This window comes from Nomascus leucogenys, chromosome 1a (assembly GCF_006542625.1).
Source record: "Nomascus leucogenys isolate Asia chromosome 1a, Asia_NLE_v1, whole genome shotgun sequence".
Taxonomy (NCBI): domain Eukaryota; kingdom Metazoa; phylum Chordata; class Mammalia; order Primates; family Hylobatidae; genus Nomascus; species Nomascus leucogenys.
The window spans coordinates 72,465,143-72,480,725 of record NC_044381.1 but is presented as its reverse complement, the minus strand read 5'-3'; the positions used below and the strand labels follow the sequence as shown (position 1 = coordinate 72,480,725).

The 15,583-nt window shown below is 35.7% G+C and overlaps 1 protein-coding gene across 7 annotated transcripts in view; it reads right to left on the bottom strand.

Moving 5' to 3' along the window:
* Nucleotides 1-15,583, bottom strand: part of KTN1 (kinectin 1) — a 103,210-nt gene that overhangs the window by 78,122 nt on the left and 9,505 nt on the right. For 3 of the 7 annotated variants that reach the window (XM_030810989.1, XM_030810997.1, XM_030811006.1), the window contains exon 2: nucleotides 5,390-5,513. The exons of the other annotated variants lie outside the window; for them this stretch is intronic. The gene's annotated coding sequence lies outside the window, so the exon portion shown is untranslated. The remainder of the gene's footprint in view (nucleotides 1-5,389; nucleotides 5,514-15,583) is intronic. 7 annotated transcript variants of the gene reach the window in all.

Sequence of the window (15,583 nt, the reverse complement as noted above, 5' to 3'; positions counted from 1 at the left end):
GTTTCGTCAGAGTACGTATTACAAATACTAATCAAATAGTTTTAAAATTCTATTTACTCGCCCTCCTATAACTTACATTTGTTCATACAAAAACTGAGACACATCACTGAGTTAAATTTTACAAACTTCTCAGAAGGCACAATGACCCATTTATATTAATATAACAAAGAGGTGAACCTAAAATTTTAAGTGATATAAAAATCTGGCGGCAATTATTAGAATTTCAATAGAACTGCTTAACCAAAAAGGGTAATATATTTATGTATATACAAGACAGACCACACTGTTTATATAATAAAACAATGAAACTGTTTCAGTGTGGGACATGTGAAGACACGTCACACAACCATTTAAAATAATTAAGACTGTAATGCAGCAAAATACATTACACAGCAGAAAGACTAACAGTTTTGTGTTAAGTATTATATACACTCATAGATGATACCTAAAAAATGAGAATCATTACATTTTTTGAAGGGAGATTATTACAAACATTTTACTGTTTGGTTAATTGTTCAACTTTTAAAATTTCACATTGAAACAATAATTTAAGTAACCAACCTGAATGCACAGTATTAAACTTTTAAAAGCTTACACAAACATAAGAATTGTTAATATTACGTGAAAAAACTGAGGCAGTTTGATAAGTATATTATTAAATTTCGAGTAATACAACAATTTTGAATTATATTTTCTTACTATAGCGTTTCAGTTGCTCTTGCTTCTGCTACCCTTTTCTTCACATTAAAAACATTGAAAACAAATGACACAAAAAACTAATTTTATCAATATTTCTGTCCTTCAATTGACACAATTTTATCAGCTGAAGTGACTCAAAAAAAATTAGCAAAAACTTAACAAATCAAAATTCAAGACTGAAATCTGAACACAGTGAAAGTCTTTTTCCACCAAAAAACATATAAAGCAAGCAGACACATTTGAAAAAACAAAAACAGTATTGAGGGAAAGGTTAATTTTCAACACAGGAATGCATAATTTCATAAAAGTTCCAGTATAAATCAATGTCTGGACAACTAAATGAATACACCTTTAAGATATACAGGCTCCCAGAGTAGCCTATAAGAGCTTTATTTCATTATTTGAATACAGTTAAAATATTACAGAAGTAGCTGTGAGGCCTAAGCTGAAAGCCATTATTTGTAAAAATAATGTTCATAGGTTAAAAAAAACAAAAAACAACAAAAAAAACTATCTGTAATCTGATCACACTGAATCTAAATACTTGGCATTCCAAATGTGCCACTCTTCATACCATGTTTACCTTTCTTTAAACCCACACTACTATCTTATTTTTTTTTAAACAGATAAGTTAATCTTTTTTTAAGAAAAATGATTTATGGTAAGTACTCTACAGTGATAAAAAGTTTACTATTGGTAGCCAAGTATCATTTAATTAGATTTCCATTCCGCAAAAGGTTTAGCTACAATGAACTCCTCCTGCTAAAATTAAATATTAGCCATCATGTAGTTGATAACCTTCAAATACAGTATGCGTGTTATATTGCAGATATATCCTGAGCAAAAGTAAATTATTTTAAGATTAGTGAATAGCAATATAATGAGGCAGTAAAATGGAAGGCAAGAGTCTTGGCTTTTAGTCCCAATTCGGCCTTCACTCAGAGTCTTACTTAAAAATTTTTATCCATGAGTTTCTTCTCACATGGCTTTAGGGTCCAAACTACTTGCATGATCTTGGATATGCCAGCCAAAAAATTTAAGTGGCTCCCAGTTGGTGGTGCCTAGAGTACCCATGGCAGAAGCAAATGCATAACCTCTTTGGTGGAATCCTTCCCCAAGCCAGGCTCCTTAAGGTTTTTAAAAATTATTATCCAGATGTAAGCCCACAACACAAAAATAACAGAACATGTGATAAGCCATCATGAACAAGAGGCAGCAGAAACGAGCTAAAGAATTAGATCTCCAACTGCACTCCAGCCTGGGCGACAGAGCAATACTCCGTCTCAAATAACTAAATAAATAAATAAAACCAAATGGATAGGTTAAAAATAGTTGCAAGGAGACTAATTAAAATGACTTTCAGTAGTTTAAGTAGATCTGATGACAACAAATCAATTTCAACACAGAAATACTTGGGTGGAACAACAAGAAAACGCAACTATTTGAAAGTGAGTGAGGACGCTAATAAGACGATTCCAACATGTCATGCCTGGAAGGTTCCATAAATGAGGAAACCCCTTGACAAGATTAAGAATATAGGAATAGGTTCCTATCTGAGAGTTCTAGATCAGATTTTGAACAAAATATGGGAAGACCAACTAGAAAAGATCAGCAGTCAACCATGTGGGAAAAATCAGCAGTAGGAGGCTACTATGGATTCTAAATCAGGCAACCAAAGGAACCACTTTCTAAAGTTCCATTTAAAGCACTTCACCTTATCCCTGCAATCAAATCTAAAAATCTTTGCCATGTCCTTTGTATGAAATCTCCACCTATCCTTCAAAACCCAGCTTAAATCAAACCTATGAATATGTAATTTCAACTCTCTTCCACAATAGTCTTTATTATTCATTTGTTATTTAGCACTGACCATATGTCAGGACTGCTCTAGGACATTCTGAGTAGACAGCAGTAAAAGGGCCACAAACCCTGCACTCACAGAGCTAACATTCTACTAGGTGGTAAGACAGACCAACAATTAGTATGCAGTATATGAAAGGGTAATAAGTAGCAAGAATAGTGATAAGGAGCGAAGAGAAATAGGGAGCACAGGAAGATGTGGACGGTGGTTAAATTTTATTTAATTTTTTTTTAATTATTTAATATAGAGACAGGGTTTTGCCATGTTGCCCAGGCTGGTCTCAAACTCCTAATGGCTAAAATTTAAAGTAGAATGGTCAGAGATTATTTCATTTTTAAAAAATGACATCTCAATAAAGACCTGAAGTAAGTGAAAGATACAGCCATGTTGCTATCCATATCTAAGTGAAGAGCAAAATACAGTGAATGAGGGAAGAGCAAGCACAAAGATCATGAGACAGTAACACACCTGCTATATATGAGCAAGAGCAGTAAGGACAACGTGGTTCAGGTAGAATGAACAAAAGGATAAACTGATGAGGTCAAAGAGAATTTGAAAGGGAGAGGGGATATGGTTAACAATTCATGTAGTTTCTTACAGGAAAAGGATTGTGGCTAACACTCTCAGTAATATGGGAAAACTACTGGAGGGGTCTGACCAGGGAAGGGTGTAGGGAGAAAGTGAAATCAGGGAGAACTGTCAGGTGACAACTGAAATAATTTAGAGATGATGGCAGCAGGTGAGGTGGTCAAATTTTTGATACTTTATAAAGGTAGAGCCAAGATGATTTGTTGATGGACAGGATGTGGGCTATAAGAGAATAAACAAAGCCAAAGACAATTCCAAAGCTTTTAGACTAGGCCAAAGACAAAGGAGCTGCCCTTTACTGAGATAGGGGAAATGTGGCAGGGACATGGTTAAGGCTGAAGGAGCTAGGTTTTAGGTAAGTGGAGATGTCCAGTAGACAGCTAAATAAGTTGTCACGTGACAAGTAAAGGCTGGTGATATAAATTTGGAAGTATTCAGCAAACGGACTATATTTAAAGCCATAAACTTGGATAAAATCCCAAACAAATGGGTATAAATAGAGACCAGGTCTCAAGACTGAAGCACTGAAATTCAACAACAGGAAAATGAAAAACTCTCAAGGGAGACTGAGGAGAGCTAGAAAGAAAACTAGGAGTTTGCTGTCCTCGACGCCAGATGAACAGTCTATTAAGGAGGAGAGATGGATCAATTTTGACAAATAGGGTTGGTAAGTAAAATACAATGAAAACTAGTAATTGACTTCTGAATTTAGCAACACAGACATTACTGGTGACTTTGACCAAAGCAGTAGAGTAGTGGTGATCAAAACCTGATTGAAATGAATTTAAAAGTTAGAAGAACTCTAGCAAGTGTGGACAATTCTTTGAAGCAGCTTTCCTGTGAAAGGATGCAGAGAAATAAGATGGAACTTGGAAGAGAATATGAGGTTAACAGTTTGGTTTTTAAAGATGGGAGAAATTACAACATGATAATATGCTGACAAAAAAATGATCCAGTAAAAAGGGAAAGAATAATGATGCAGGAGTGAGAGGCAATGTTTTCAAACAGCAAGAAAGGACAGAATTTGGACAAGTAGATAGAGTGACTGGCCTTAGATGGTAGCACAGCCAGTTCATCTGTAGAAACATAAAGAAGGAAGAATATAAAAGCACAGACCCAGGACAGGAAAGGAGGTAGATGGTATAGACATTTGTGAAAATTCTGTTCCTAATGCTACTATTCTCTTTATGAAATGAGAAGCAAAGTCATAAGCAGAGAATAAGGGGAAAAAAGATGGTGGCCAGGCACGGTGACTAACCTCTTTAATCCTAGCACTCTGGGAAGCCAAGAAGAAAGGATTGCTTGAGCCCAGAGTTCAAGACCATCCTGGGCAACATAGCAGAACCCTGTCTCTACAAACAATAAAAAATTAGCTAGACGTGGTGGCATGCACCTGTAGTCCCAGCTGCTTGGAAGAATAAGGCAGAAAGATCGCTTGAGCACAGGAGCTCAAGGCTATAGTAAGCCATGATTTCACCTCTGCACACCAACCTGGGCGACAGAGGGAGACCCTCTCTCAAAAAAAAAAAAAAAAAAAAGACAGCGTTGAAGGTCTTACAAAACACATTATAATTATTGTTGTAGTTTTCATTCTTTGTAAGTTGCACTCACTTTAATTTCTCACTTAAGTTTTTGAATGCAGGGTATCTGACAGTGTTCACAAATAAATTTGCTGACTTTAAACGAATTTATAATCTCGCTGAGAAAGGAAGTATATTGTATCTACAAACCTAACTAGAGCAAAAATCCTAACTTGAGCCTCCATATGGTTCTACTCTTCCAGCTCAAGTACCATGTCTACAGCCAGTTCTCCTAAAATTCCAGAGCACTTATTCTCTATTTACATAGACATGCATATAATTCTATGAGACAGTAAATGGTTTCAACTAATATAGCAAGGCAGCAACATACTGCAGTGTGATAAAGAAAATAAAATTGAACTCAAAATCTAAAACAAATCCAAATACATACAAAAATTTAGTTTACTCTAAGTTATTTCTAATCAGTAGAAGGCTGTATCATTCAAATCGACTAAAAACATCCAAATAAAGTTTCAAACATAAGAAAAAATATAAAGCACTTGAGGGCTGGGTGTGGTGGCTCACACCTGTACTCCCAGCACCTTCAGAGCCCACAGCGGGTGGATCACTTGAGGCAGGAGTTTAAGACCAGCCTGGCCAACATAATAAAACCCTGTCTCTACCAAAAATACAAAACTTAGCTGGGTGCAGTGGCACGCACCTGTAATCCCAGCTACCCAGGAGGCTGAGGCAATGAGAATCACTTGAACACAGGAGGCAAAGGGTTGCAGCAAGCCAAGGTCACGCCACTGCACTCCAGCCTGGGTGACAGAGCAAAAATCTATCTGAAAAAAAGAAAAAATATAAAGTACTTGAAAACACAAGAAAATAGATAGGCTCATTTTACATAGTTCTGTATGTTTAAATATTTGTAAGTCTATTCCATTTGCAGTAAGAATTTTTAAAAATAAATGATTCTACAAATCAATTTAAAAAAACAAAAAATTCAATGAGAAAAATAGACAAAGTATTAACCATTTCCTGAAACGGCCATCAAAATGCAAAAACTCATCTAAATTCCTATTGTCCTAGTCAGTCACTACACCAAAAATATAATGGCCCTGGAGTACACAACACAATTATACAATTATCCTTTAAAATAAGAGGAAAAACATTCAAAGCAAGCAAAAGACAAAACAATCCAGGAAATCCAAACATTGAATTCCCCAACATGGGAATCCCATTTACAGTATCTTTTCTAAGATTAACTTTATAGACCACACTAAAATTTCAAAGCTATGGTACAATTTCTTCTTTTAAACTGCAAGACAGTTATTTCTATGACTCACATCTTATTAACACACCCCTTACTTCAGCAATATCCATTCTAAAGTACTGCTAACCCAATCTGAAATGAATACAACTAATGCCAGAAATGAGTAATGAAATTTAATTTCTCCATTAGGTGTCATGTCACAACAAATGAGACTTCTATTTTTTAATCAAACTTTTTTCCCTTTAATATGAGAATAGATCAATCCATTTGAACAGCTTTCCCAAGAAACTGAAAAGGAATCGCAGAGATGATAGCTGCTGAAAGTATCTTTTAGACTTTTGTTACTCATCATGTCCAAACCAGCCCATTTTCTCAGGAAAAGGCACTGCTCATTTAAAAACACTTCCATGGGAAATAATCTGGTTAAAAGTTTATTCGGTAAAAAAATCTTATTTATAATTAGACAATCTGAAAGCTTTAATACCAAAAAATTAATAACTTTTTAAAATAGTCTTTCAAATCAACACATAAAATCAGTTTTCGAAGACAAAAGAACCTAAGTCATCAAAACTGTTCAAAAATTAACACTACAACATGAAATTCATACCAATAATGTAACCGTAAAACAGCTACACCATGTACAGAAGCTTTCCTCCCCTTAAAATCTACCATGTTGACCTACTTTTCCTTTCATAAGATTTCTGAGTAAGAAAGGGCCATCTAATCCAACTAGCCACTCAGAGATTAGAACCAGCTGAACAGGCAGCCAGCCTAAGTTTGAAAAGCAGGGATGAATACCTCCCATAAACCCTTTTTATTTCTTTAGAAAGACAAGTTCTTTTTAGTTTTGATCCAAAATAGCATCATACTATAACTTCTCCCAGTGGTCCTAGCTCTACCCTAACCATAACAAATCTGTCCAATCCCACCACCACAGGGTAGTCTTAATAACTGATGCTTAAACTTAATGAAATTAAATTTAGCAACAAATAGAAAAACTTACTTCAAAATTTGTCATTCACAAAAATTTATCATCCTTTGGAAAAGTTTAGCTAGGGTATTAAAGTTGAACATAATAGGTTAATTAATAAAATATTAATAAAATAACTCTTAGGTGTATCACCTTAGGTCACTCAATAACGGAAGTACTAAAATGATCAGATGTTTTAGGTATTATGTCTCTTCTGGGGATATTCTTGCTTATCCCCAGAAGAGACATAATACCTAAAACATCTCACAAACTAAACATAAAATGTAAATTAGAATATCAAATACTATCAAAAATGACTACTGAAAAAGTTTTGCTTATGAAAACAAGAATTTTTAAACCTTGTCCAAGAACACCCAATTAAAGGCAAAATAGCCCAAATACATACAAAAAGTTTGGTATATTATCATAGTGCCATTTCAAATCACTAAGTTAAAAAAAAATAGATTTAATAAGTAGTGTTGACACAAATGAGAAAAAGACACGAGAGAAGGCTTGTTTGCTTTTCCAAAGGCCAGAAGTCTCCATTAAGATTTTACAACCATAAATTCTGATCTACAGTTTCTGCCAATCCAGAACACCCCCTACTGCCCCCTTCCTACCACAAATATTGACATAAAAATGGCTCACGGATCACCTGAGGTCAGGAGTTCCGAGAACCGCCTGGCCAACATGGCGAAAACCCGTCTCTACTAAAAATACAAAAAATTAGCCGAGCGTGATGGCGGGAGCCTGTTAATCCCAGCTACTCCGGAGGCTGAGGCAGGAGAATCGCTTTGAATCTGTGCTTCTGTGCAGCAGAAGTTGGCAGTGAGCCAAGATTGCACCACTGCACTCCGCCCTGGGCGACAGAACGATACTCTGTCTCAAAAAAAAAAAGACAAAAACATGGCTCAGTGGCCACAAAAGCCCTGGGACTCAGGAAAAACTCTTGGGAAGGAAAAATCTGGAAAAAAACTACCTCTATCCAATCTAGTCTGTACAGTATAGTATTTGCAGATATACTCCTGCCAGAAGTGAACTTCCAGTCAAAATAAAGAGTAGCACAAACAGGGAGTAGATCCCAAAAAACTGATAACAGAATGTGAAAGACTATTAAAACAAAAATTTCAGCCATTAGAGTTATAAAAGAAATCAGAAACACAGAAAACTCATAAAAGAAAAATTAGAACTTGAACTTTATAAATTATGTGTGCATACATATGTACACAGACATACACTCAGCAATTAAAAGCTAAATGGCCTGATAACTATATAAAGTTAAATTATCAAACAAGACAGACTTGATTAAAAAACTGACAATGTACCACAAAAAATTATACATAAGGGAAAATATGAAAGAAAAATTAACAGACATAAAGGATACAATGAGAATGTCCAATAAATCAAATGGGAATTCAAGGAGAGGAAAGAACAAAGAAACACAGTGGCTGAGAATTTTCAAAAACTGTTGAAAGCTATGGATCTTCCAATTCAGGAAAGGCAACAAAATTTGAACAGAATAAAAGATATTTAAACATATTTGTTGTAACGCTGTGTAACTCAAGCAAGTCTTGAAAGCAACACAGAAGAGTACCGAAAAATTTAGACTTACACAGTACTTAGCAATAGAAGCCAAAAGATAATGTAATAAAATCTCCATAGAAACAATGACCATTAATTACCACGCAATTCTAGAACCTGCTGAACACTGGAATATTAGTTTTCAGAAGCAATAAGTCTGTCAGCTATGCAACAAACAAAACTGATAAACATTAGTAAATAATTAGTAAAAATAAATTCAGACTTTATATGAAATTTACTAATCCAGAACGTATTTTTTTTTTAATGAACAGTACCTCTTTCCAACCAGAGTATGACTGACTGAAAAACCAATATTCTTTTTTTAATCGTTTTTTTTTATTTTTATTTTTTTTTTTGAGATGGAGTCTCGCTCTGTCGCCGAGGCTGGAGGGCAGTGGCGCGATCTCGGCTCACTGCAAGCTCCGCCTCCTGGGCTCCTGCCATTCTCCTGCCTCTGCCTCCGGAGTAGCTGAGACTACAGGCGCCTGCCACGACGCCCGGCTAATTTTTTGTATTTTTAGTAGAGACGGGGTTTCACCATGTTAGCCAGGATGGTCTTGATCTCCTGACCTCATGATCCGCCCACCTGGGCCTCCCAAAGTATTGGGATTACAGGCGTGAGCCACTGCGCCCAGCTGCCAAACCAGTCACTATCAAAAAAAATCACTCAGATACCTTTTTAAATAAAAGGGTTACTAAATCAGGAAAACCCAATACACATTATGGAGTGTCTGATTTTGTCAGAACAGTCAATAAAGTAAACAAGCTATCCTTGGAGACAAGATTGATACATCCTGAACATGGCTGAATAGTGGCATAAATTGGAGAATATTTAAAAGGTTAAACAATAATATCCCAAAGTTGCCAATTAATGGTTTAGAAAGTATCTTAACAATGTACCAAAAAACTCAGTTCTTCGCCTGACCTTACTAACATTTTAATCAATTACTTAAAGATAATCTTGCCAGTTTACAAACCTGTTGAATACGAGGATGAGAACAAAGGGCAAATCAACCAAAGGTCTCAGTAAGATTTGTATAATCCTGTGTTACTCTTTCAGTTACCTGGTTAGAATAGCAGGAATTCTGACACCTAGTTCAGATAAGCTGGAACACCACGTTACTAAGTCTACTACAGACTTACCACACATAATGAGCTGTTCATTTAACTGGTTTTCATCAAAATGGCTCTTGAAAATTACCACTTTTCAAGCAATGACCTTTTTTGGTATTAGTGACTGTTTACCTAAGCACACACAAAATAAATATTCTATAGAGTGAAATTTCAACATTTATGATTTCAGGCAAAGACACACTCAATGTTTTATTCAACATAATTATTTCCCGTCAGCTTATATCATATGGAACAGATCTATACTGTACATACAGTACACTGGATGAACCTAGATATGCTTTGTGTACATATGCAGAGCAAGAAAGTCAGTGAGCTGCCAGCTCCTACAACTCCGTCTTTTCTGCATGTGTTCTATTTCCCGTGTTGTGAACAACTTGTGTTTATCTGTTATTGCCCTAGTGGTGCTTTTCTGTGCAGACAACTTAAGTGCGGACTGAATGCAAGATAACTCTGAACTCCAGAAAGCCTGAATTGGTGAAAAAACACAGTACAGAAGAAACAGACTTTCCAAAAAGTGACACCCTACCAACTACACTACCATCCACTATCAAATCTTCTTTCTCCTTTGGCAAATACAATTAGCCTTCATTATACTATATTATATTTTATGTATAAAGTGTATTCACTTTCAACTTGTTTATACCTACACAAATTTGTCTTCATTGTTAGATTAATATTTACCTACGTGTGAAAACTGGGATGAAATACCGCCTCATAATTCCCTACTAAAATTAATGGAAATATGCTTTCATTTAATAGCTTTTAAATTAGCAGCAGGGTTGTCAAGAATGAATTCAAAACGTTGAATATTTGATTTTCAAGTTGTAGACAACAAGCAAAAATATTTCAGACAACAATGGATACCAGTCCAAACTCAAAAATGGAAAAAAAAAAACAAAAAACAAAAAAAAAACCTCTACTCTGAGTGGGAATAGCAACTCCAAAACAGAATGAAGAAACACAGGATGAGTGAGATCAAGCAGCAAAAGCAAGAATCGCATTTCAACGCTTAAAGATTCTAACTAATTATTATGTAATCATAAATTAGTGTGATGCTAATATCAGATGTGTTCTGTAGAGCTGAAAAATATTCAACAAGATTAAAATATTTGTGCAAAGGAAGGGAACAGATCACTGAACTAGAGCACTCAGGATACACTATGAATACTACTCAGGATACATAAGCTGGGATTCAAAAAACAAGTAAGACTAAGATAGGTAGAAATGAAGATAACGACGACTTCCAATAAGGATCCTCCTCCAAATACTTAGTAATAGTGTGAAATACTACTTTTGCACCAACCTTTTGCACGAATATAAAAGGAAATTATTTAAAAGATATGGCTAAACTCAAAACTAAGATAAACATCATACTGGGTGAGAAATGCAATAAAAATTCAAAACAGTAACCCCTATCTTAAGTGGAGTAGAGGAAAGAAGGAACCAGGAAGATGGCTGGATAGTTCAGTTCCTAAAGGTAACAGCTACAAAACAGAACCAGGTTCACCACCTGACACCAAGGGGTCAAGATTTGCACAGCTTGTAAAAAGAGAGGTTTTAAAAAAATAAAAAGGTGAAAAAGGAGAGGGGAGGAGAGAGGAGAAAAACAATGACACTGCAAATCCAGAGCTATAACTTTACAGAAGCTCCAAGCCTGGAGAAAAAAAGACAACAAAACATCCGATGTCATAGCAAATTAAAAATTATTAATTCCTTAATGCAAAGCTAGCGTTCGTTCACATTCCCCAATTGCTTTGTAAGTATTTTGTTATTCCTTGACTGATATATTTCTTGTCTCCTTTCACCTACTATACCTATCTCTTTATTTTTCAGTTTCTTACAATTCTTAGAACTTTTAGTTGGGAAGGGAAAAAAAACCAAGCAGCTAGTCCTAGCGCGTTTCCCAGTGTGAATTTTGTTGATAGTACCCTCACAGTGTTTAACAAGTTTTCTTTTTTTTTTTTTTTTTGGGGGGGGGTGTTGTCTATTTCTGATCAATTTGTAAATTCAAAAACAAGATTAAATTTCAGAGTTTTGATTTGAATGCAAGAGTTGTCAAAATAATGAGTCTGTCCAACATTAAAACCAGTTTTTTTAATCCAAAACCTAGCAAGAAATTTAATAAGAAAAAACAATCATATAAAAACATGAATTCACACCAGATGCTTTATGAAATGCTCTGACAAAGATTTTTAAATTTGAACATGTTAAAGAAGGAGATAGAGGTTTTCTAAGTAGCAAAAGGATTGCCAAACAAAAAGAGAATTGAAAGAGGTGATTATGAAAAAGCAATTCCAAATTTAAAATATGAAAATTATAGATACTGGCATATAGACTCAACAGATACAATACACTCTAGACAAAATAGAAAAATAAAATGGTAAATTGCTAGACAGTAATGAATTCTCCTAGTATGAAGCACAGAAAAGAGAAAAAAATGATAGAACAATTAAAGACATGGGATAAACTTAGACTCCAAGACAGGTCTAGCAAAAGAGAAAAGTGAAAATAAAAGAAGCAATATTTAAAGAGGTGAGAATTTTTCAAAATTAAAGATTTGATTCCTCATACTGTAAGTATACTCTAAGTACAAGCTGTATACATAGAAGTTTGTCCATACATATTCAAAATACCAAGCACAAAGATCTACTTCACAATATATGTGCAAAACAATTTAAGAAAACCACATGCAAACACTGGCATCACTGTGAAATATTTACAAAACACTTAGGATGTCAAACAGGGATTGGAGGAGGGACTTCAAAGTTTATTGAATAACTATCCAAAGTTTCTTTTTCAAAACATTCCTACATACAGTCATCCCTCAGTATGCGCCAAAAATTGGTTCAAGGACACACATAGGTACACCAAAATCTGCCCATAGTCAAGTTCCACAGCCCATCTACTCAGGTTTCACCATCCTGCTCCACGTATAAGTGGACCCATGCAGTTCAAATCCATGTTGCTCAAGGGTCACCTGCAATTATTTTCTTATGACTCTAAAAGTAAGTTGTAGGTGCAATCCTCAAAACAACTCCATACCGTCAAAGTATTATTTCAAAGCATCTATAAATAAACACATTTTAGCCCTTAAAAACTGAAATGGTAGGCACTGGAAATCTTGGAGAAAAGAAAACAGCATAAAGGGGAAGAAACAAAAGTCAATTCCAGGGAAAGAACTGTGAGACAACATAAAACTTTATAAGACAAGATGCGAGAACATCTTCATAACCGTGAGGTAGAGAAGAATTTCTTAAACTAGACACAAAGTACAAATTATAAAAGGAAAACACTGATAAATTCAACATTAAAATTTTTAACTTTTAATAGAGACACCATATGAAAGTCAGAAGACAAGCCACAAAGTAGGAAGGCATTTATAACACATAATTGGCAAAGAATTAGTATTCAGAACATTTGAAGAAATCTTGCCACCCAAAAAGATAAACCCAACAGAAAAATGAACAGTCATATCAGAGAAAAGGAAACTAGTGCCCAGCAAACTCTGAAAATATGTTTTCTCTCATCAATCAGAAATGCAAGGCCAGGTGCAGTGGCTCACGCCTGTAATCACAGCATTTTGGGTGGCCGAGGCAGGCGGATCACCTGAGGTCGGGAGTTCAAGACCAGCCTGAGCCACATGGAGACACTCCATGTCTACTACAAATACAAAATTAGCTAGGTGTGGTGGCGCATGCCTGTAATCCTAGCTGAGGCAGGAGAATCACTTGAACCCGGGAGGCGGAGGTTGCGGTGAGCCAAGATCACACCATTGCACTCCAGCCTGGGCGACAAGAGCAAAATTCCATCTCAAAAAAAAAAAAAAAAAAAAAGAAAAGAAAGAAATGCAAGACATGCAATCTATCAATTCACACACAATAGGCTAACTGGTTTTTGCCATTATCATATATAGGGAAGAATGTGGAACCATCACACATATACACTGGTAACAGGAATAAACTGGCACATTTATATTGGAAAGAAAACAATTTAGCACTAACTAGTAAAGTTGAAAATGTCTGTCTCCTACAATCCACCAATTCTATTTCTAGCTAGTCATAAGCCCCAAAACTATCTACACTCTAGTCTCAACTCACTAGCAATTAGCATAAAACTTAGGTCTTGACTAGCATTTTTAGTTTTAATGAAACAGAATAGCATGGAATAGTATACCTGATAATATACTGAGTCATAATTTAAAATGTGTTTCTTATTGTGAGTGGTAACAAAAAGTTTGAAAAAAACACTATCCTAGAGACACAAGTGCAACAAATAGACCTATGTTATTCGAGGTGTTCATAGCAGCACTGTGTATACTAACAACAAAAATACCTAGAAACCCAAATGTCCAACAACAGGAAACAGGTTGTAAAATACTGATACATGAAGTAGCCAAATCAGTTAGAGCCACATACAACATGGTGAAAGAATATCCTGGGCCGGGCATGGTGGCTCATGCCTGTAATCCCAGCACTTTGGGAGGCCAAGGCAGGTGGTTCACAAGGTCAGGAGATGGAGACCAGCCTTGCCAACATGGTGAAACCCCGTCTCTACTAAAAATATAAAAATTAGCTGGACGTGGCGGTGCATGCCTGTAATCCCAGCTACTCAGAGGCTGATGCAGGAGAATCACTTGAACCTAGGAGGCAGCGGTTGCAGTGAGCCAAGATCGTGCCACTGCACTCCAGCCTGGGCAACACAGTGAGACTCCGTCTCAAAAAAAAAAAAAAGAATATCCAGATAACAAGGTTGAGGGGAAATAGGAAGTTACAAATAAACTCATACAGAAGGATTCCATTTAGAGCTCAAAAACCAACAAAACAACAAAATAGTTTAGGGATACAACTAGATCTGGCAAAACTAAAAGAAAAGCAAAAGTAAGAAAGATAGTGGTTAGAGTGTGGGAAGGGACATAAAGAAATAAAAAGGATTATGTTCTCAAACTGAGTATTAGATACAAGGCTGTTCATTATGTCTTTATATCTTACACGTATTCTTAAAATATTATTTCATACATATTTTATAAGAAAAAATTTAAATAAAGCTGAGAGAAAGGTACACAGGTGTTCTGTACACAGATGTTCATTTTATATTTAATCTTTAAACTGTACATATACATTATATATTCTCTTATATGTCTGAATCATTTAATAGTGGTTTCAACTTTCAATAAAACAATAAAAAGGCAAGTAGGAAGAGATAAATGTAAATCAAAACAAACAAGCAAACAGGCATAAGCTTCCTTGTTTCTTAACTTACACAATTACAATAAAAGCACTGAATAATTGTAGAAAGTTATTCTTACTTTCAAAGAAATCTTCCCCAAAAAGAAAAGTCCCTTAAAATAAGAAATCTATTAAAAATGTTTACAGAAAATATCTAGGTTTGTATGTGTGTTTTTTTGTTTTGTTTTGTTTTGTTTTTACTTATTACAAAGCTACCTTAAGAAATCAGATAAATAAGGCTGGGTGCGGTGGCTCACACCTGTAATCCCAGCACTCAGGAGGCTGAGGTGGGCAGACCACGAGGTCAAGAGACCGAGACCATCCTGGCCAACATGGTGAAACCCCGTTTCTACTAAAAATACAAAAATTAGCTGGGCGTGGTGATGCATGTCTGTAGTCCCAGCTACTCAAGAGGCTGAGGTAGGATAATCACTTGAACCCGGGAGGCGGAGGTTGCAGTGAGCCGAGATCGTGCCACTGCACTCCAGCCTGGGCGACAGAGAGAGACTCCGTCTCAAAAGAAAGAAAGAAAGAAAGAAATCAGATGAATGTAGCAACCAAGAATAATAATTAAAGAATTTCTGGCCCAGCATGGTGGCTCATGCCTGTAACCTCAGCACTTTGGGAGGCTAAGGCGGGTGGATCACTTAAGGTCAGGAGTTCGAGTCCAGCTTGGCCAACAAGATGAAACCCGGTCTCTACTAAAAATATGAATATTAGCCAGGTTTA